The 24,373-nt window shown below is 40.0% G+C and overlaps 1 non-coding gene and 1 pseudogene across 1 annotated transcript; one reads left to right on the top strand and one right to left on the bottom strand.

Annotated features, from left to right (window-relative positions):
- Nucleotides 1–3,156: 3,156 nt before the first annotated feature.
- The window catches only part of LOC122147827, a 57,398-nt pseudogene continuing 36,181 nt past the window's right edge, over nt 3,157–24,373 (bottom strand).
- LOC122147878 lies at nt 20,077–20,217 on the top strand. The gene has a single exon (XR_006161877.1). It is a non-coding gene; the product is annotated as a U4 spliceosomal RNA (small nuclear RNA).

Here is a 24,373-nt window from a genome sequence, read left to right as displayed (position 1 = left end):
GTTTCTCAAAGCACTTGGCAATGATGGGGGGTGAGTGCGACAGGACGGAAGTCGTTGAGGGCCAGGGACTTGGAGTGCTTCGGAACTGGCACGATGGTGGAGGTTTTGAAACTAGTGGGGACAGTTGCCTGGGCCAGGGTTGAAAATGCCTGTTTTGAAAAATGTCCGTGAAAGACCTCAGCCAGCTGCTCCACACAGGCTTTAAGCACACGACCAGGTATTCTGTCAGGGCCAGCTGCCTTCCGTGCATTCACCTTACACAGAGTGGAGTAAACATCTGAGGTGGAGAGTGTGAGAGGCAGTTCATTGGGTTGATGCTCAGCTTTGAGGGAGATCTTCTTATTTTGAACAAAATACCCTTCCTCAATTTGGCTCTGGCTGAGCTGTACGCCTCCCGTTCTCCAGACCTGAAGGCTGCATCTCTTGCTTTGAGCAGGAGGCGAACCTCTCTGTTCATCTAGGGCTTCTGATTGGGGAAAATTGTAATCTTTTTGTGTGTGGTCACTCTGCCCACACATCTGTTGATGTGCTCCAGGACAGAGTTGGTGTCAATGTTGATCTGAGAGTTTGTGGTGGCCTGGGCAGCAAATTCACTACAGTCTGTGTGCTGGAATTGATTTTGAAGCATGGAGTCAGTACCTTCCAGATGGATTTTAACAGTTCTTATTGTAGGTTTCACACATCTGATGACCGAGGTATACTTGGGGAGCAGGAACAAAGAGAGGTGGTCAGACTGACACAGATGGGGGAGGGGTGTGACTTTGTAGGCATCAGTCACATTAGTATATACGTGGTCCAATGTTTTATTTCCCCTTGTAGAGCAGGAGACATTTTGGTGAAAATTTAGGGAGTACAGATCTTTAAAGTGCAGTGATTAAAGTCCCCAGCAACAATAAGGCCCCATCCGGGTTCAAGCTTTGTAATTTGCTAATAGCGGCCCAAAGTTCTTTCATAGCCACATTAGCATTAGCATCCGGTAGTACATAAACTGCAGCAGCAACAATGCAAGTAAACTCACGTGGTAGGAATAATGGCCTGCACCTTGATAATCATGAACTCCAGATCAGGTTTCTGCTACTCTGTCAGCCCTGAAGACAAAGAGCGTCCATCCATATGCACCACACTGTTTGGGGCATCGTTGCAGAGCCATGTTTCAGTGAAGAACATAACATTACAGTCCATAAGCCATTTCTGTGTGAGGGTCCAGATCTTTAGTTTGTCTATCTTGTTCATCAGAGACCGTACATTGGCAAGGAAGATGCTGAGCAGAGCTGGTCAATGTGTGTTTAGCCTTAGCTTAGCACGCAGCCCTCCACCCTTTTCCCAGTCTTTGTTTACGGTCTCGATGCCAACGTCGAGCACTTCCGGTCGGTGCGAGTGATCCGCTTGTCCGCGGTGATCTCTGTAGCTCCGTCAGGAGTTCGCTGAAGTCGAAAGGATGATCTAAAACTATGTTGGAACACCGATTGTTGATTTCCAGGAGCGACTGTTTACTGTAGCTGTAGTTCGCATAACTGAATCAAGCGAACACGAAGGAAATAACCAGGTAAATTAACACTATTTTCCGAAATCTGGTAAGACGCCAAGCCTTGCGATATGTTCGCGCCACCATCTTGTCTATATCTATGACCTTCATGGTGCAGTGGAAAAAGAATTAATATTGTGTACGACTCCCATGAGCTTGGAGGACTGCATCCATACGTCTTGGCAATGACTCAAATAAGTTATTAATAAAGTTATCTGGAATGGCAAAGAAAGCATTCTTGCAGGACTCCCAGAGTTTTGAACAAAAGGTACCATAGAGAGGGTGGTGCTCTGTAGTAAGGCCACAGTTGAATCTTCTCATAAAATGGAAGATATCTAGCCTTACAATAGACTTCCATGGCCGAAAAAAGATTTAACACTGCAGATGCACCTGTGGAGGGGGAAAAAACATGCATTTGATTTCATTTCAAACATACTTTTCAGTCATCATAATTTATTACAATTTCAATACACTGGCTATAATAATAATACTAATTACCATCACCAACAGGCAAAGGGGAACTTTTTTTTTACACCACTATTAACTTTTATAAAATATATTGCAGTGCACATTTGATAAAGTAGTAATTTGAAAATATCACCTGACTGACTGCAGCAATCCCGGTCAACATGGATGACCTCAGGCTCTGGCCACCTGCATTCTGGTAGTGTCTGAAGACGCCCTGGCACAGCTCCTACAGTCCTGAGCCTTCAGCTGTTGTCAGAACACTATTCATAACCTGGCTGAGCTCATTGCCAATGTTGCTCATCCATGCAGCCGTGTCCCCAATGCCACCAGCCAGCTTTTTGGTGATCTGAAAAACAAACAGACATTCTATAAAACATAAATAATTACAATATATATAACTCAAATGCACGTTTTCATCATTATGTTGAAATTATATCTGGCTGAAAATAAACCTCATGCTAAAACCTTCATGTATTGTACCTTCTTGGTAGAATCCATCTTCAGGATTCGGCCCAAGGTTGAGGTAATCACCCCCTTCATCTCGTCCAAATGGCTGAGAATGTCGTTGGAGTGGACAGTCTCAAACCACTGGGCGAGTGGAAGTGGCCGGAAGAGTGCAGGGTGCAGAAAAAGGCAGGTGCCGTTGCAGATTGGACCAGAATAACTTTTTTCAAATGATGCTCACAGTCAGAGATGTACTGGATGGTGCGTTTTGCCCACTCCTCACTGTGGACTTCCTCTACTGCTGACTGGAAGTAGGAGGAACTGTTTCCACTGGTCCTTGGCCTGGGGAAAGTCACACATTTCCTGTCCAGGGCTAGCTGAGTGGTCAGCACCACTGGAAACATGGTCCTGTGTGCCACATCTAGTTGTGAAAGGATGTCCTAGCTGCATGGGCATACTGGCAACCTGCTTGCACTACACTGTGGATAGTCCCCATCCACAAGGTAATATCGGCTATCCATGTCGATCACCTCCCTGACCTTCGGGTAGATTCCTGAATGGTGCATCTTCCGGCCACACTGTGGGCATTTAAGAGGAATGCCCCACATCCTAATTGGTGCCCACAAGAACATCCTCTGTCGGAAGTACCACCTGGGCTCAGGAGGACATGGCTTGGGTTGCATCGGTGGATAAAAACCAGTTCACCTGGATCTTTTACCTCAGCTGCCCTGTGGACTCATAGAGGCATTTGGCAATCCAGACCCAATATGCTGGCTGGAGGACTCTCTTGAACTGACTGGGAAGAAGCTCTCCCAGTCAGTAATAACCTGAGCAGAGATGGTGTGGGCTGCAGTGAGGGTACTGGATGTGAGGATGGAGTGGGCTGTGGAGATGGAGAGCGCCGTGGAGCTGGTGGTGAGGGCTTTGGAGCTGGGGAGTGGTGTGGGAATGAAGTGGGCCGTGGGGATAGAGACACTGGTACTGGCATTGGTGACAGCAAGTGCTGTGGAGGGTGGAGGCAGCCATGGAGATGGTGAGGGGCATGGAGATGGTGTGGGATTTTATGAAGGGCTGACACGTGGAGCCAATAGAGCCCCATAATGGCTCATCTCAATGTGTTGGAGGAGTCCGACAGCACCCTGGACCCTGACCCCACAGCTGTCACACCTCTCTTCAATGTGGTGGTCAGAGAGGTGCTCGGAGAACTTATCTGCCTCCACAACCACACTACACAGAGAACACTTCACCCCCTGTACTCCCTGTGATGTCCCTGTCTCGTCTGAGCTGCCGCCTGCCTTTACCTTAGGCCCTGACTCAATCAAGACCTTATCTGTTGACTGGGAGAAAATTAATATTAGGAACAAAAGAAGGTCATGCCTATTCATCAGAATCAGAATGAGCTTTATTGCCAGGTATGTTTACATATACGAGGAATTTGTTTTTGTGACAGAAAAACTTCCGCAGTGCAACAGAATGACAGTGAAAGAAACAAAAAACACATAAAAGAATATGCAAAATACAAATAAGTAGGTAAGTAATAAAATATACAAATTGACAATTGTATGTGCAGGTATATTACAATAGGCAGTTTTTTTATGTATAGGTATATTATGTGCAAATTTGAAGTGTAGATTAAGTTATGTGTGTTAGATAAATAAGTGTATGTGTGTATAAATAGTGTTGTGTGTTTCACAGTTATTATCAAGTGTTCATGAGAGGATTGCCTGGGGGAAGAAACTGTTCCTGTGTCTGGTCGTTCTGGTGCTCAGAGCTCTGTAACGTCGACCAGATGGCAACTGTTCAAAGAGGAAGTGTGCTGGATGTGAGGGGTCCAGAGTGATTTTGCCAGCCCTTTTGCTCACTCTGGATAAGTACAGTTCTTGAATAGAAGGGAGGGTTGTACCGATGATTCGCTCAGCAGTCCGGACTACCCTCTGTAGTCTTCTGAGGTCAGATTTGGTAGCTGAGCTGAACCATACAGTTACTGAAGTGCAGAGGACGGATTCAATGATGGTGGAGTAGAACTGTTTCAGCAGCTCTTTGTGTTAGGTTGAATTTCCTCAGCTGGCATGTTAAATAATTTCACCAATTATTCTGCAGAACTGTACTGAGGGACCAATATATTCTGAGTAATATATCAGGGGTTGGTCCATAAAATATATATATAATATATATCATATACCTACCTTATGTAACCCACAAGTGCACACTATGTGTCTGCCAAACAGGTCCACCTTATTCCCCTTTGCAGGGGACAGGCATCATTCCGCTCCAGGACCTCCTTCCATTTTCTGTTTCCAGGCCTTTTGCCTGTACTGAACTGGAAGATGCCCTGGCATACCTGTGGCAGATGTCGTTCCAATAAGCAGAGGATTTACCTGTTTTGGTCATATCTGAACAATATTGGGGAACAAATCAATGTGGTTCATGTGTGTAGCAACAGTAGAATGGTGTTTACTGGAGTTTTATTAACATATATATATATATATATATATATATAATATATATATATATATATATATATATATATATATATATAGATATATATATATATATAAGGGATGTCAACGATTAATCGATGATCGATTAATTGTCGATAAGAGATGCAATCAATTAAGGCTGTCGATGGTTCCGGTTAACCAATTTAATGTTGGGCTGCTGCGGCTCATCGCGCAGAAGGCAAGGCAAGTTTATTTATATAGCGCATTTCGTACACAATGGTAATTCAAAAGTGCTTTACATAAAAGAAGGGTAAAATAATCAGAACACGTGCGATCGGATCTGTGAGTGACCGGTGACGGTAACATATAAATGCATCATCATTCATTCAAAATGTACAAATTAAGCTTTTAATGTGATTTAAACTTACATTAAAGTACATTAAAATAGAAACAACATAAAAGTTCTTCAACATAAAAAGCAATAGAAATGTAGTAACAAAGTCATTTCATCAGATAACTGTTTCATATCGTGCGCTTTGCAGGGCTGCGGTACACAGTGACAGGACAGTAGTCTATTCATTACTGCAACTTGTTAATTCGTTCCTACGACTTATTAATTTGTGGCAAACTGTCCATGTTTCATTAATTTTGTTCCCTAAATAACCCATGATTTACGTGAAATAAGGGAACAAATTAATAAATCGAACGAATTCTTAATTCATGAAATCTTTAATTTACCTTCCCATGTTTACCACAGTAAGAGATGCGAAAACAGTGATTAAAAGTGAAATATAATAAAATAAACCTGCGAAATTAGAGGGTTAGACTGTGAAGATTTAGGAAAAGAAAGAATGCCTATATGTTATTGAATTTGTGGAAATTCGTGACTAACCGGCAACCAGAAACAAAGCCGCGTAAATGAAGGCTATGGGCTGTAACGGCATCCAGAGGCATGGTCGCGATCTAACGTTTTACTATTATTACTCTAATTAACAAAGCTTTTATACCACACTTGTCATAACCAGAGTTTATAATTTGTAAATAAATAATTGCTGGATTCAAAACAGCGATTAATAGGCGCTGTGTGACCGACACAGACAATACGTTTTTCCGGAGCATTCAGTGATGTCACTAAAGGGTGACGCCGAGCATCGTTCACAAGTTTCTGCCTGGACCTCACTAGTGCACAGGTTTTTAAGCCCTGGGACAAAATGGGATGCCTTTAGGGAAAATGTATAGCCTATGTAGCCTAAGTAATAGGCCAAACATAAAAACAACAATTTGTTTTCATTTTTTTTTTTTTAATATGCGAAATGTATCCAACTTAATTAAGATAACGGATTTAAAACAAGTGTGGCGGCGCTCCAGAAGTTCATGGACAAAGAAAAGAAAAAGGATGACAACGCATTCTCTTTGTTTGCTTTATTTTACAATAGCACAAACCTTCTGTTTTTATTGTGTGCGCACAAATGAAAGGAAACACTTTTGCGGAAAAGGTTTTTTTTTTTTATGTCTCAGCTGTTTCGATCGCGCCGGAGCCTGCTGCACACGTATATTCTAGCAATTCAAACTTACATCGCGCAGTCTGTGCATTATCAAAAATAAAATAGTCAACTAAACATTTAAAAGGTTACACTGGTCAGATTAATAGACCTTATACCGGTTCACTCTGCTGTTATGCAAATGACGTTTTTGCTCATATGAAGAGGATCATCTTTTCCGTCTACGTTATATGCGAATGCGTGTAAAGTACAAGCCTATTTTACATTATAAATAATAGTTTAACATTCAAATACATTGCGAATATGGAAACGTTTCAATTTGTGCCGAATGAGACATGAGCAATAACCTCCAAATAAATCTAGCCAAAGCCGCGCTCGCTCGTCCTCGTATGCCACACATATGCACTGTCACGATCTGATGCACTGTATGCCGGATTTTTAAAAACAAATAGGCCTACCGGAATGCAAAAATTAAAAATCTGACATTTTCTAGGACAGAATCCAGCGGGATCAAATTCATGTGAGCAACTGATGTAGTTTCACTTACTGACTCCGCAGCGCAGTCACACGGGCACCACAGTTCCGTTTGGGATAATTTTATTTTAAATACCATAATGTCAGTTGAAAACAATTGCAATTGTGTTTTTAAAATTACAAACGAGCACCACAAAACCATTTAAAGAGACGCGTTCAGCGGTCCTCCGTGCAGGGAAAACGGTCCAACAAGCTAAAAGGACCTCAAACGTTATGGCGCGCTCTCTTCATTTTATCAAAAATCATATCAACAAACAAAAGAATCACATCTATTCATTTTACAGTCCTGCTACTAGCCTTTTATTCAAATTTAAAACCCCTTTAATTCAAGTGAGGAAAGCGTTTTGTGTGTGTGTGGCTTTTGCACATACTGTCATGGCCGGTGACTGCGTGCCTGCAATAGATGCAATTTGCAGCATTATGGTATAACGATTAATCGATTAATTGATCGTTAATTTTAAACGACTATCGATTGTGGAAATAATCGAAATTTGACATCCCTAAATATATATATATATATATATCTATAACAGACTTGCATCAAATATACAAAAGCAGGATATTTTGAGTGGTGAAATATTTGGCAGGTAATAGTTTTCTGCAATAAATATGTTCCTACTTGCAAAAAGTGGGAAAACCAAAACTAGAATATTAATGAATACCTGGAATAACAAATTATTTAAGTACATTCAGCAAAAGAATCGCTCAGCCATGACTAAATTAACATAAGGACTGGAATACTTGGAATCCGAATGAGAAATGAAAATTCTTGCAAAGAGTATAGAAAATAAACAACTTTTAGACCGTTATGAATCAAAGGCTTACACTAGCATCAGCGTTGTAGCGACATGTTTAAGTTAGCTTGCCTTGCACGCAAGCGTTAGTTTTAAACAATCAGCAATAATCTTTATTCCAAATCATGAATTAATGTTTGAACAAATAGGTTAACACTAATGTCACGGATTTGTATTGTGATAACGCTTACCCTTGAATCTCCGGATAGCAGATATCCAGTGACAGTGAGTTTACAAAACAGCTGGAATATCACATAACTCATTCAGCCAATCTGCGACAAGATTGGCATGTCAACTTGATTGCTGATTGGCTCTTTCCTCTTGGTAGGAATTGATTGGCTCCTTTGCCCCATCTGTTCGGAAAGTTTCCTTTTTTTTTTTTTTTTAGTTCGGATTAATTTTAGGAGGTGTTTCGGACTTTTTTCGTCTGGACTTTGTTAGGAAGTGTTGCAACCTTGTTCGGAAGTATTCAAATGTTGTTAGGAAGTGTTCAACAAGGTACGGACACACCTCGTCACGCTTGTTTGATTACCCAACTGAAAATCTGGAACTGTCGTGGTTTTCCTGCAGCACCTTTTAGCACAATAGCGTTGAAGCTCATCCTTAAACCCAAAGTATACTTTATTTTTATTATTTAGTTTAGTTTTATTTGTTTACAGGGACAGTGCAACATTAATAAAACATAAACTGTAAATGTGTCCAGAATTAGCCAAAAAGGTTATTTTTCCATCTGTAGATCCTTGACAGAATGTTACAAGGTCATCCTAACACAAAGACAAAGCATCATGTACACATATAACAATCTTTTAAAAAAAAATTACAAAAACATAAATGCACAGTAAAAAACACTATTAAAAGGGGGAAGTAAAAATATGAGGGAAAGGAGAGAGAGAGAGAGCGAGAGAGAGACAAAGAGAGAGATGACAACAGGAGAAGGCAACATAGACAAGAGCAATTAGTACACGTAAGTCTTTTGTCAAGAATACAATAGCCTAATGTTGACAGTGCTGAGTTGTCAGTAACCATATTTTAGATGAAACTGAAAAGAGACACTAAAAGTATGTAATCTTCTAATTATTGATGGGCATGGAGTTCCATTCCCTTGCAGCCTTTGAATGAAAATACAGACTGGACTGAATTTACATCTTTTTGAGAGGGAATTAATACAAGTCCCCTCTTTCCCCACCCCTTGTAGATTGGTAATCAGTTCTAATATTCACAAAACTGTTTTTGGTGAAGTCGGACTGTGTATACAGTAGGTGGCCATCCAAAACGTTACTTCTAACGCCGCTCGTACCGCCGCCGCCGAGCGGCGTCTGCAAAGTGCATTTCAGCTTTTTGACCGCTGAGTGGCGCTTTAAATCACAAGTTTTCAAACAAGCACATCCAAGCACATTTTCACGAATAGAAGTCAGTTGCCTCACCGTTTTGTTATATTTGACTGCAGTCGGGGAAAATGAAAGGAAAAACAACTTAGGCTATTTCAAATATTTAATATTCACATGATGAAAGTTTAGTCCTTATGAAGATATGTGCGTGTCTTAGAAACGAATATTCAAGCAAGGATAAATTTCAAGCCTTATGAGCCTGTGCTTATATTTTCTCTAAATCCATATTTTAGATTAGGACACATTAACTAGTGTGCAGTATTTGGGTAAGTATTTATAAATTATTGGGTGATATTATTCAAAAGGAAATTGTGGTTTACTTTTGCATCTTTGGAAGCATAAGAAGTTGGTATAGCCTTCTAGTGAGCTAGGCGTTGCGTGTTTTTTTTTTATAATTATTTTCTTTATTTTAGTAAAACGTGAGGCGACTGTAATAATTTTCGATCCAATTATATAGGCCAATTTAAAACAAGAAACGACATAACTTAAACCTGAACGATTTATGCTAAATTACTGAACTCTGCATAATGGACTGATTACATAAAACGTCCTCATGATTAAACTCAAGTCATTTATAACAAACAAAATACACACGATTGTAAAACAGCGCTTCCTTAATTGCCAACTTGCAGTGATTTTAAATGGAGTCTTCGTTACTTGCTTTCATATAATTCAAGTGAAAATAAATAAATAACTGAAATAAATAAATTGGAGCCCGCCATTTAAATGCAGGTTTGTACCATATTCTGTAAAATGTCAGAGTTGCCAAAGAGTTGCTCGGCGCGCATGATGCTGGAGTGCACGTTGCAGCATTTATTCTTATTTGTCCTAAATTTTTTCTTAATTACAAGTCTGTGAGAATGAGAAATATATATATAGAAAGCGTGAAATGTCTTTTAAACGAATCCCAATTCAGATACGAAAGCATTATGTAATCTGTAAAAGGTTAATTTTCTCCTTAAAATCCGCATTCATGCGGAGGAGAGCCAGCACTGTGAATTCACATCTTGCAAGGGCAGGCCCCGACAAGGAAAACATTTTGTTTAGTACGAAATTAATTAAAATGTCCTCCTTTTTCCACATTATTGGGCTACTTCTGCCCTGTGCTTGGTGGCAACCTTCAGCATGTTCTTGAGCGCGGAATATCTTAGCTCATTATGCTTATAGATTGTAAATCTAATATAAACCGCGATTGAGTTAAATAAAGACAAATGACCGACTATAGACTATCATTTTATACGCGTTTGCATAAATTCTTCTTTCGAACGGTTCTGTAACGGAGAGATGCCTTAACAATGCTTTTTCCCTCTGAAACACAAAAAACGAAAATTTTAAATAAAATGTATATTTTATGTTTTGAGAATGGCCCAAACCCTTCTCAGTGCAGATATTGTGCTTCTTGGTTTGTGGCATTTTAAAATCACATAAAGTCTACAAAATATAATGTCTCCCAAAAACTCTGGTGTTTTTTTGTCACCTATCAAACATGTTTCATCAGACGGATACTTTACTGATGTCTGGACTCTGAATTTTGGGATTTAGAAAACTTAAAGAGGTGGTTTAATATAGGGGGCCTATTTGTTTATGAATAGGATACAATCGTGAAAAATTTATAATTTCACACTCTAAAAAAAATCTTGTATGGACGCAACACAATAACAACGCGGCCGACGCTGACCACTCAGGGCTCGTAGTTCTGATTGGCTCAAGCCTCCCCCCGCGCGTCTAAGACACGCTGCCGAGCGAGTATTCTGTCTGAAGAAGGTGAGCGGATTTTTTTTTTTAAAAGTCGGAGCGTTGTGGTTTTCACTCTCTCCAGCACCGCTCCTCACGAGTACAAATTCATGGCCACCTACCAGCTGTAGCCGTAATATAACTGCATATTTTAGCAAGAATTCACAGATTAACATATTTAGCTAGCTATCGCTTGATACAGCCTAATTCTTTGTTTCCGATCAGTAGATTATACTGAATGACGGTTAATCTCTCGAGTGCGTTATACAGGCTAGTTATCAAGGCGTTTGTCTGTGTTCCTTTTACTGTATTTATTGTTGGGGTGTTTAAGCGCGTGAGGGTTTTTAACACTACAGCACATATTTCACAATGACGTAATCACTTGTCGCAAATAATGTCATTCTAAACAAAGGTACATTCTTACAGTACTTCATCAGTGGATCTGATTTGATTATTGATGAGATCAGAAATTCGCTGTAAAAATTTATATATGTGCATCTGTAGACGTAGAATAAAATAACCAAAAATGTAGCTGTTATTTGTCAATTACAAACAAAATGTTGCACAGCAGACCAGGAAAGCAGCACTTATACTCCATTTTACAATGCATGAAAAATGTTATTAGTTTTGCGGCGTTTTGGGTAGGAAGAAAAAAGTTGGCGCACCACCACATAGCCTAAACTCCCATTTTTGAAACCTGTCCATGTAATTTTCTACATTTTTCTAGTCTACTTAATTATTGATGTTATTTTGACTAGGGCTATCATATGTTTAAATAATACATTTTCACCGTCATATCCACGGAGCGATTTATTTGGTTGTGCGGAGCGGATTGATTATAACTATGTCGTTACGAGCGTGCGGAGGGGACAAATTGTATGATTGCATGATGTGTTTAGGTATTATAAAAATAACTAAAATAAAGGTCTTCTTGTTCCAGCATTAAGCGGTAATAAACGTTACTGCTTGTTTATAATACAATCTTGTCTCAGTTATAAATTTGCCTGGTAAATTGGATATGTAATGTGTATGTTGTTAATATCTGTCTTGGTGAACAGCAATAGTTTTTTTTTTTTTATTTTGTTTTTTTTTGTTGTTTCTTTGGTTTTTTTTTTTTGGTTCTTTTTTGTGGTCTTGTCATTGCTTTGATTTTAAGTAGGGAATCGCAAAACAAATCAAGTAAAATCGTAATACAATGGATGTTTGTGTGGAATCCACACAAAATCGGGGATTTTTTCTTAGGCCTATAATGCGGCCGCCAGTTCCACTAATGCAACACGTTCTTAACCTACTTTATTCTTATTTTATTTAGTTATTTATTTATTATCTGATTTAGGTATTTATTTATTGTTTGAGTTAAGGCACTCCTTAGCTGTAAATTTGAGATTTATAATCACTAATAAACTTTATTTTGCGAGTATAACAGTAAGTCAACTGGCTTTGAAGTGGATCAAACCCGTTCTTTTTAAAGTGGTCCAAAAAAAAAACCCCTCCCCTTGGGGGTTTCTGCAAGTTTGATACCCTGCATAAGGCACTGTTCCATATGAAAGAGCAAGAAATTCACCACCCTTTATCTGACCCACCCACAAAGCTCACGACAATACCCCAAAACCACCAGCTTAGCCCCATCCAGCTGAACTGAACTCTGGTCCGTGGTTTTGGCGTGTTGAGTGAATCGGTGTGTTTTTACTGGGTGTTGAAACCATACCTGCACGCACAGCAGGCGTTAGTCTTTTTATCATTAATTTCTGCCGGAGACAATAGTAGTATTTTCAATAGACCAAAATATACAACAAATTCGCAATTGATTATTTAATCATATTTTTGAGGAAAATCGGAGACTTTTGTTGAACTGAGACGTTAGGCAGTATTTAAGACCAATGCTTAATCCCTCCGTCTCTGCTCCCCTTCTTCACAGCCGCTATGCCAGCGCGCTCTAATGCCCCAGCTTCACACACCGTCCGGGTTGATTTTTAGTCGAATCAGTTTTGAGCGAATACACTTACCTTCTGATCATTAGCACCAACATTAGCAAGGCAGGGAAAACATTCATCTCCTGGGGGGAAGGAAGACGATTTCTCTGAGCTAATGCTGTTAGAAAAACCGCCACTGTGAGGCAATATTCCTTACACTTGTTGCATGCTCATTATATTTGAGTAAGAACCTCGCAAACTACCAATAGGCAACCTAACCCTCCAGTGTTCTTTCATTAAAAAAGGTATAATTGGGCATTTTATTGTTCCCATAGGCATATGGGTTGAAATAATATTTTAGTTGTTGAAACTGTAAGTGTCATTCGTTTAAAAGAAGTGCTTCAGTAGGAAACGTTTTCATAGATCTTCAGTTTGGTCATACTTTAAAATCCCATGCCATTGTAATTTCACTGATTTTTCACCTCCTCAAGTATACCCTCAATTCTATAATGTAAACATTTATTCAGGCCGATGAGCGTTTTTATGACATTTTTTATATATTTAATTTGTTATTTATTTTTTTTTAGAATAATTGCTATCCTACATAAATGGGCTGAATCAAAACAAAATATCTTTTTAACTGCAGGCATATAAGGCTATATTCATTGTACTTACAAATATTTGGATCTCCCTAATTCGTCATTTATTATATAAAGATAAATACTTATTTTCTTCAAGAAATAAACATTTACATAAATCATAAAGAAAGAACCTCTATTAGCCATTTGTAGTTGAGGAGTTGCTAGCGCTTTAAGAGATTCAAAAAAAGAACAAAAAGTGGGGTTAGTGTGCTTGGTTTCAGAAAACAAATACCGCGTTACAAAAAATGCTATGATAGAAACAAGTCATGCTAACTTATTAACTTCATAGAAATAAAATTCCCGCATTAACACCTTTTTTATACCGATTCAACTTGAATTTCAATAACATTTTAAACTGACTTTAAACTCTCAAGGGAGTTTATAAGTTGAACGGTAAAACGTCACGTGCATGTTAAATAGCCAAGTGACCTTGTAATCTTGTATTGTATATGAAGCCCTTGATTGCATGTTAGCATAAACCACTAACAATATATTTAGATGTTTTTTTTTTTTTTTTTTTTTTTTTTTTTTTTTTATAAGTATTAACAGCACATGATTTTAAAATGGAAGTATGAGCTTTACTCAGAAGTAAAATTTTTTCTTTTTCTTTTGCAGATGAGCGCGCGGGCGTTCATGTGACGCACACAGTCATTTTTTCGATGGCACCTGAGGCATAATTCAAATGCAAAGTGTTAGCATTCTGACAAGTCAGAATAATAACAGAGTGAATAAGAATTAGTGTAAATTCTGCCCGTTCTCATTTTCAACCCCTGCAAATGGAACCTGTAATATATATAGTATTTTTTTTTAAACCAAGAATTAACCGAAATCGAAAACCGTAACTTTAGCTTTTAAAATCCGTGTATTCATATATAATATTATATATGTATATATTATAATATATATATATAGATTATATATATATATTATATAATATATATCTAGATATATATAGATATGTATATATATGTATATTTTTATCTTGTATATATATATGTATGTACTGACGGTTTAAGACAATAGCATTCATAAGACCCTTGTGTAAAGGTCATTCTTTAAATTTTTGATGCGTAGAACTGTAGCCTAATACTTTATCCTATTTTTTACAATGGCGTTTTAAGCTGTTATAATGTATTTATATGTTATTTTTGTTTAAAGTCTCTTTCTGTTTACAATTACAATTCAGTTGTCGCATCCGTCCCTTTGCGACCAGCACTGGCGGTAGTTTCGCGATAGGATTTAAAGACCAACGACACTGACTTGCAGTTAACGCCGCGGCCCTGACGTCAGCGGTACGCGCGGCTGGTATTTACCCATTTTGGTTTGTCCACCTACTGGAGGTCTGTAAAAGTAAGACAAATATGTACATAATTGAATCAAGTTATCCCAACTTAGCCAAATTTAATTTTTGTTTTTAGTATTGAACAATGATGAAACTGCTAACTGATTTCCAAATCAAGAGTTTTATAGTGGTTGTTTATACAAAGACTCTAGTGGTTGTCATGAGTAGTAATACTCAGCCCTTGCGATCAAGTAGTTAAGAACAATAAGTTATATGAGAAATAAATCATATGGAATGCACACCTACATCAAAGACGGACATATAATCACATCTTAAATTCTAAATTTATGACTAGACTAACTATCTGACCCAGTTACAGAACCTTTTTTACCTGAGTCCTTAAATACAAAGTTTGAAATCAATCAACATACCGAAGGGGGTACTTGTATTCAGATACAACTTGTAAATCTTTCCGCCCTTGCATACAACAAACATCTGGCACTTCACTTAAAACTATTAGATTGGTAAAGAAACTACTCACTGTTTTAGAGATGGTTTAAATGTCAAGTATACACGCCTTTTTTCTAGCCAAGCTGGGACATGAACCAGGATTGTGTTAAGTTTTCATTTGCAACTTGTACACACTAAGGGTTATCTGCCGTGTATAGAAATAAAAGTGTCATTGCTTACAAACAATTTTTTGAATTTTTGTTTTTTTTTGGGGGGAAAAAAATTTGGTTAGTGTACGACAGACGGATGGAAGATCATTAATGGTACCATGTCAAAACAGTAAAGGACCCAGAATAGGACCTTGTGGAGCACCAATTTGGATATGACTTAGGGGGGGCCGACTTATAATTCCTGTATACTAACATACTGTGTGCGACCGTGTGACAAATGTTTGATTCAATCCATCTTTAAAATATGTGGAGAAAAATTTTAATCTTAATAATTTAACGACATCAGAATTCTGTGGTTTACGGTGTCCAAAGGGCCCTTTCGTGAGGTGGTTTCAAGAAACCACAGCCCCCCAACAACCCCTAATCCTTTTTGTAATCAGAGACTTGACTTTTTTTCCAGTGAAGTAGGCAATTTGCTCATCTCAGATTGACAAGTTTTTGCTCTGGAAGCCAAACTGGCATTGGATGTAAAGCACAATAACTATTAATTCAAATGATTAGTGATTTGTTCAGCCATCAATTTCGTTCCTCTCTTTCTCAATTTCTCTTGCAAAATAACCTTTGAGACTACAGGTAACACATACTCAATGAGGTCCTAATAATTAGTAGCAGACTAAGACATGTGCCGGGTATTCAGTATTGCGATAGATCACGGTAATTAATGATGCTATCAATATTGTTATCGTGGACGACTTCTAAATACCAGTGAATAATATTATGCACCCTGCTTGTATGCGTGCTTGAAAGAGCGTGTGCGCTCTGATGTAAACGTAAGCACGGTTAAGAAAGCATATGGGGAAACCTGTGAGAGACGCGCTGAATAAAACCCATTCACTCTCCTGACAGCAGATGGCCGAAAAATGCAGCCTGCCTATACCCTGGAAACCCCATAAATAAAGCAGCTAGCACTACTTTTTTTAAAACGTATTTAAATAGCATTCAAGATTTATGAAAAGATTTGTTAATGTGTTCATCACAGTGATGCCCAATACTTAAATATTTAGACCTTAATTGGGTATATTTTATTTTCAACTTTTTTTTTACATGTTAACTCTGGACTACAACAATGCCCTAGATAGTGTTTTTGAAAAGTGTTTTGATTCTTTATTTGGTTTCGTTATCAACGGAGTAACTTTAAATTAGGGGCTTCATTCAGTTAACAGAAAACTGCCAATCGAAAATTCTTCTGAACACTTCAATTAATCGTAGGTATTCCAATTTTTTAATAACATGGTTGTTAAAATAAAATCAAAAGTTGCAACTGTTATTTAATTGAAACTAAACATGAACAAGACATTTTATTTGTTATTTCTTCAACAAAGATTAACAACTTCTGTAGCAAATGTTAGCTATTGCTCCATTGTGAATGCTGCAATGTATTAATAACGTAATGTTAAAGTTAACTAACTGATTCTAGTCCTTTACTGTATAGTGATACCTATCTGGTTCTTTAGGAATTATTTTGGCAAATAATCCTGTGTATTTTATGAAACTTTAACTTTATTTTTCTCTATTGCTTTAGTTGTACTCTAAATGTTCAGTTATTTTTGTACTTGTATAAGCTACAAGTTGATTAAACCCTGTCTTATACTGTATTATGACCACTTTTTGAAACAAAATTGCATACAGTGGTCAGTACCGTGATAAAAGCATAAGCCTCGACATGAAGATTGGATTAGCCGCATATCCCTAGTAGCAAGATTGAAGATCGCCACTTTTGAATATAATGCACAATACCGATGATGACTCATGTCCACAACGCACAAGGGAAACATCCCCTGATGAAACTAAGATGCGACGATAATTTCTAGTGGTAGGATTAACTAATGACTCACTACGCTCTTTTTTTTTAAGCATTACCACATCCATACCAAATACATCCTTTTGCTCTGGATTGGTTTAAAGAGATGTAATTGTTCTTTCTTGAAGTCTAATTCAGAGACTGCACTTAGAGTAAGGGGGGTTTGTTCCACTGTGTATTAACTGGATACGCTCTTCTGTACATTACTTAGGAGAGAAACATTGTGCAAAAGGTGTTCCCCTCCCACTGAGTCAACAAAGTAATGATTAAGTGCCTCTGCTACTACGCAGCTCGATTGTTAGTCAGCTTCCCCATTTACCATCAATTCCAACTGATTACCTATCTTTTTTTGTCTCTTCATTTTTTCAAGTAGTTCAACTGATTCCAGCTTGTTTTAGAATTACCTACCCTCTTGCCTCTTCAGTTATTCTCAGGGAAAAAATCAGCCTTTGCTTTTTCTCACAGGGTCTTTACCACCTTGTTCCGTAACGCAACAAAATGTTGTCCTATCATGACTTAACACTTTGTTCTATTTGAAGTTTTTAAAAGCAAGATCCCGTTTTGTTTTTTCATTTAGATCTAAAATATCTGAATTCATCCGAGGGGGACAGTATGTTTTTTATTTTTCGGATTAATTTAAACTGAAATCTTTAATAGTGCTCTCTAATTTCTTGGAGAATATTCGACTGTCATCCCTCCTGATCTTTTCCGGTTAATAAATCATCCCATTTAATCTGATTGGATCACCCTTTCTGAAAGTCATCTAGTTGCGTTTTGAATGCAGTAAGAATCGCATTTTCCTTCTGAATGAAGTGAATCTCTTACTAGATAATTTTCTGGCCACTAAAATCAAATTGTGTCAGAAAGGCCTGTTAACATATAAAAGTTTTTAAGATTCTCTTTGCTCGGTTACTAAAAATGAAATCGATTTGAGACCTTGTTGAATTAGTTATTCTTGTAGGCCCATTAATCATTTGCTTCAGATCGAAGTGATCAGTTATCTGTTTGAGATTCTTTCTAACTGTTTTATCATCCCAATTAATAAAAATCTCCCCATAATAATAACTTCTTTGTTGAAATCACACTGATTTTAGTGATTGTTTTCAAGTTTTTCATAAAAACTAATATTTGAAGATGGTGGACGATAATTACAATTAATACAAAAGACATCTGTGGTGATAGTATAAGATTAAGACCAGTACATTCCAAATCTATGCAATTTTGCCCAAGCGATTTCATTACACTGGATGCCAGTTTTCACATAAATCATAACTCCGCCTCCCTTAGAACCAACTCTATCTTTCCTATACAGTTTAAAACCAGGTACTTCTAATGTTGCAGATGGAGAATTATCATGAAGCCATGCCTCAGATAAAAAAAGTAAGTCTAAATTAGAGTCTAATAAAAGATGATGAATTTTGATCACTTTTTGATATAATACTTTGTATATTCAAGATGGTACACACCTAAGACGACCCTTTGGTTCTTGATTGTTGCTGTCTGAAAGAACCCCTTTCCTATTTTTTTAAACATAGCCTTGATTTCAGATTGTCCTTTTTACATTTTGCACACCTTTGCAACACTTGGGAGTACAAACCAGAATTACCCAGACATGGCACTGCTAGGTCCTGACTCGATCGGTCGCGAATCCCTTCAATGTCCCCCCCAAGGGGTAATCGGTATTCACAGCTCGTAGTCACCTCGACTCACAGCTTGATGCATTCCACCCCGTTGTTGCCGCATAATTCTCCTTTCCCGCCCGGGTTACATTTACATTTACTTTTAATCATTAGCGACGCCTTTTAACATCAAGGCGACTTCCAAAATCTTGAAAGACAGTAGAAACATCAGAATCAACGAGAGAACAACAACGGGAATACAAGGGGCGAAGAGAGGCTCCAGGTCGGCTAGTACAGACCAAGGACGCCAGGGGGGTGGGTGGGGGGGAGTGGTGTAAGAGAATAGACAAGAAAAGAAAAGGGAAGGACGAGGATGCTAGGCGTGTATGATGAAGTGGCAGGGAGCGGCGCAAAAAGAGAGGCGGGTCGAGGATTGGGGGCACCAAGGAGGAAAGACTCAGCGGGGCGAACTTGATTGATGAGGGCTAGGGGTGGGGGGGCCCACCAAGCCGGGCGGGAGCCAGTCCCATAAAAAAGTCAGGGAAGGGAGTGTGGAACCGCCGGTGGTGAGGGCACCAACAACGGCGTCGTGTCATCTGGCAGAGCGCACACGTTCGGGGGGGTGCAATAAGATTGAACGATTGAGGGGGAGGGAAGTGGCTGCCGATGCCAGGCGTCGTTTTTTGTAAGCCAAAGCAGCAGACCGTGAAGGGGGATACGAGCCGGCTACGGGTACTCCCAGGGGAACCGGATGAGGAGAGATTAACATACGGGGTGGGGCGCATGGAAAACAACCCGCGCGGGCGGCAGGCGGATCAGATGGGAGAGGCGGGAGAGGACAGGCAGGAAGGCCCCCAGGCAGACATTGCAAATATCCCACCTAGAGAGAACAAGGGAGAGCCCCTGGACAAGAGTTGGGTGGCTTGCCTCCTGACATGAAGTCCTAATCTTCCTAATGTTTAGTATAAGGCAATCTACAACCGTCTTGGATCGCAATATTTGGTCCTGTTAACGTAACTGATGAGCCATCACAACTCCTAGGTTTCTGGCTGGTCCCGGGAATGATTGGTAGGTTCCCAGGGAAAAAGCATCACCACATTCAGGAAACATCACACCTTCCTTCTTTAATAAAAGAAGCATTAAATTAGCTCTTATGTACCATACTGCTTAAATGGTTTTTTTTTTTTCGTAGACACACCACGCAGCCATCAGTGCCAGAAGACTGATTACACTGCAGTTTGAAGCTTATTACCACCCTGTCGTTCCACGTCCACATGGGTGCACGGTGAGAGGTCGCGACCTTCACCACCATTCTTTCGCAGAGGCAATATTGTAGCCTATGAGGTTTATCCGAGGCGCGATCATTGCTGGTTGAAAACTTTACCCAATACCCCACCAGGATAACTTGAAATAAAGTCAGCCTTGGCAATTTTTGCCAGCTTCTGTGGAAGCTTACCATCTTGTTGACAAAAGAGGTTTCGTTTCTGTAATGTATTGCCTTTTCTTTGGTGGAAAAAGGCAGATTCTGAAGAAAGCACGCAAAGCACAATGGATTAGCAGTCCATCTACTTAACCGCAAGGCCACCTCGTCACCCTGCGTGACTCCATTTTTTAACACACCTGTTTCAGATCATCAGCTTGTTTGTAGAGCACTCAATGAACTGAACGTGTCACATAAGGAAGGTGCCCCTAAAGTAAAAACCACCGTTAACTGCAAAGAACGACGAGGATGGGATTCGAACCCACGCTTGCAGAGCACAATGGATTAGCAGTCCATCGCCTTAAAGGGTTAGTTCAAAACAGGGCAAAAGGGACTGCTACAAGGGGGAAAGAAAGGGAAAAGAGAAGGAGAAAGGAGGGAAAGCAAGAAAAAAGAAAAAAAAAATTATCCATGCTATTAAGATTTAATAAAGTGTTTTTTTTTTTTGACTATCACATTTTCTAATAATAAAAACTAAATAATAAAATAATGAATCATAATAATAATAATGATCTACAAACAGCACCACACACTCTGGCCAGGATTGCACCTGGAATCTTCCACCCAAAGGGGTGGATGGTTTACTATTCCCCACAAGAGTTGTGTCTTTGTTTTTTTTTACAAACACTGTAAAAAACACTGGAAACACAACTAAAAACAAAATTTCACAGCACAACACACACACGCACAGCAAACCCATTAAATGGAACATATGCAACTATATTAAAAACCTAACTATATACATTATTATTACACCGTGATTAAAAAACAAAACCTCCCTGTACATTTCTCCTCCACTGTGCAACAGAGGGCCTGCAGGCTGGTCAATACCACCGGCCCGTCACGGAGTTGGCTCGTTGTCTTATTTTTTGCCAGCCCACACTGCCTTGCAGATGTAGTGAATAAGATAGCCTTTGCTATCCTTTCTTGTGGTTTCGACCTCTAGCCACTCGCTCTTCATCCTCTTGGGCCAGCTTTCCTGCCTTCTCCATGTGGCGCTGCCTTGCTTGAGTAAGGGACAAGTTTGTGGTGGCAGTTTATTGCGGCTTGAATGGGGAGGTTGGGGGGGGCTGAATGGGGAGGTGGCTGGATTGGGAGGGGTCTGTGAATTGGATACTGAGGAAGTGGTAGACCGTGGTGGGTAGCTGGAAAAGAGGTGGATGCCCAGGGTGGTAATGCAAAGTGTGTTGGCTTGTGGGTATATGGGAAATGCAGAGTATATCCGGAGGTGGGTTGCAATGGTCATCCTGTTTGAGATACCTTACAAATGAAGTCCTCTCCCTCCTTATTTGCTGTATTCTGAAATAACCATGGCCTCATGCCCTGCGTGCAGAACAGCTGGCAGTGGGCGCTGCACTTCAGGAAGAGCCTCCTTTGCCAAATATATGGTTTGGGCAGTGTCCGTACCCTGAAAGAAGCATGTCTCTTCGACACGTTTCTGTCGTCGTTAGTATCCCTGCAAGAGAAAAACCCCATTCTTCTCTTAATTTAGCAATTTGAAGTGAATAAGCCCAATTGTCTTTACTTCCTGTAGCATAATTTTTAAAAGAAGCATGTACAAGAAGGTTTTATAAGTACAATCTTGATATACTACTGTGATTGTATAAAAGTATTGCATAAAACAAGACTCACCACGAGGAGACAGTAGTGGTGTTTATCGGGACCAGAACTAGGTTAGTTTGTCCTAGAACCTCTCTGCTGTCCTCCATCAGCTGTTTTAAGTGGCAATAGATTGTGGAATTGGCAGAGGTTTTCCTTGTGTGTCCCTGGGCCTGTTCCGTGCTTGCTGAAACTCTTTCAAAAGCCTTAGGCAAACACATTCACAGACCCTAATGTGCTTAGCCTATGAGGTTTATCCGGTAGCGATCATTTGCTGGTTTGAAAACTTGCATGCCCGCCAGGATGACTTGAAATAAAGTCAGCCTTGGCAATTTTTGCCAGCTTCTGTGGAAGCTTACCATCTTGTTGACAAAAGAGGTTTCGTTTCTGTAATGTATTGCCTTTTCTTTGGTGGAAAAAGGCAGATTCTGAAGAAAGCACGCAAAGCACAATGGATTAGCAGTCCATCTACTTAACCGCAAGGCCACCTCGTCACCCTGCGTGACTCCATTTTTTAATACACCTGATTCCTTCAGGGTGTAAAGCTTGTTTTGTAGAGCACTCAATGGAACTGGACGTGTGTCACATAAAGGAGGTGCCTAAAGTAAAACCACTGGTAACGGCAAGGAGCGACGGGGATGGATTCGAACCCACGCCAAGGCAGAGCACAAATGGATTAGCAGTCCATCAGCTTCAACCACTCGGCCACCTCGTCACGGTTTGCTTTCATCTGCTGAAATCTGCACTGTCGTTTTTTTTCCTGCAGCTCCTTTTTAGCACAATGGCATTGAAGTCATCCCCAAACCCAGTATACTTTTATATTTAGAGCATGTACAGCATTACAATGATAATGCATAGCTGTAATGCTGTGAGAATTTTAAAGTATATTCCACTTGTTTGCTGTAGGCTCCATTATGGTGCCATTTAGAAAGCTTCATCCTTGTCCAGCATCTGCTGCACTTTTTTTTCAGCTGCTTATGACTGACAGGACTTTTGTACTCTTAGAAACTAAAGTTGCTGCTGTCTCTTGACCCCTCAGAGACAAGCGCTACAGTGCAGGCGGCCCCGCTGTTCTAGTCTCCATCACTTTGTTGTTGCTTGCTTAGTGGCACTGGGCACCCTTCAAACGCTAAAGGTATGTAACGACGAGGATGGGATTCGAACCACGCTGCAGAGCACAATGGATTAGGCAGTCCATCGCCTTAACCTACTCGGCCACTCCTCGTCCCACGTGCCAGCTGCTCTCTAGGCACACAGAGACCAGTTCAGTATAACGGTTGTAAATGGTTGAGAGTGGATGCAAGTGGGTCACTGAGCTGCAAGGAACATAGGGTTCTAGGAGATAGCTCACAGTGGTGCTGAAAGAGAGAGATGTGCTTCAGATTCTTTATGCACCGCTTCTAAGCTTTGTGACACAGAACATTGAGGAGAAATGCCTGAGGTCAGCAAAAAGGTAGTACATTTGACACTGACCTCCTTCAGGACTTGTGTTTGCAGTGCCCTTGCACTCTCCAATATCCCTACCCGACTTCAGGGGCCTCACGAACCGAATCAAACATAGCTACTGACCACGAGCTTATGACTCCACCCCTTGTTGCCAAGAGATACCTATACCTCTTTCCCTAGGGGTTCAGGAAAGCATCACACAAGCCTTCTTTTAAGTAAAAGAGAGCAGAATAAGGCTTCTCGCATTAATAATTCGCTAACTGTCAGACACACCACGCAGCCATCGGTGCCATAAGACTGGATTACACTGCAGTTTGAAGCTATTTTCACCCTGTCGTTCCACATCCATATTGGGTGCAGGTGTGAGAGGTCGCACCTTCTCGCCACCATTCTTCGCAGAGGCACATTGTAGCCTATGAGGTTTATCCGAGCACATCATTGCTGGGTTGAAAAAACTTTACCTAACACTCCCCGCACAGGATGACTTGAAATACAGTCAGCCTTGGTAATTTCTTTTTGCCAGCTTCTGTGGAAGTTTACAACTTGTTGACAAAAAGAGGCTTCCGCTTCTTCACTGCATTGCCTCTTTGGTGGAGAAAAAAGGCAGATTCTGAAGAAAGTACGCAAAGTACAAATGGATCTGCAGTCCATCTACTTAACCGCCAGCCACCCCTGGCCACCCCATGGACTCCATTTTTTTAATACACCTGATTCAGATCATCAGCTTGTTTTAGAGCACTCCAATGAACTGGAACGTGTCACATAAGGAAGGTAGCTCCTAAAAGTAAAAACCACTGTTACCAGCAAGGAACGACGAGGATGGGATTTTAACCCACGCCAAGGCAGAGAGTACAATGGATTACAGTCCATCGCCTTAACCACTGGGCCACTCCTCAGCCACGCAGGTTTTTCTGCCTTCTCCATGTGCGCTGCCTGGGCTGAGTAGAGGGACAAGTTTGTGGTGGCAGGTTTATAGGCGGCTGGAATTGGGGAGGGGGCTGGAATTGGGGAGGGGGCTGGAATTGGGGAGGGGGCTGGAATTGGGTAGACTGAGGAAGTGGTAGACCTGGTGGGTAGCTGGA

Source organism: Cyprinus carpio, chromosome A15 (assembly GCF_018340385.1).
Source record: "Cyprinus carpio isolate SPL01 chromosome A15, ASM1834038v1, whole genome shotgun sequence".
NCBI classification, from domain to species: domain Eukaryota; kingdom Metazoa; phylum Chordata; class Actinopteri; order Cypriniformes; family Cyprinidae; genus Cyprinus; species Cyprinus carpio.
The sequence above is the reverse complement of the archived record's forward strand: the minus strand, read 5'-3'. Positions and strand labels throughout refer to the sequence as shown.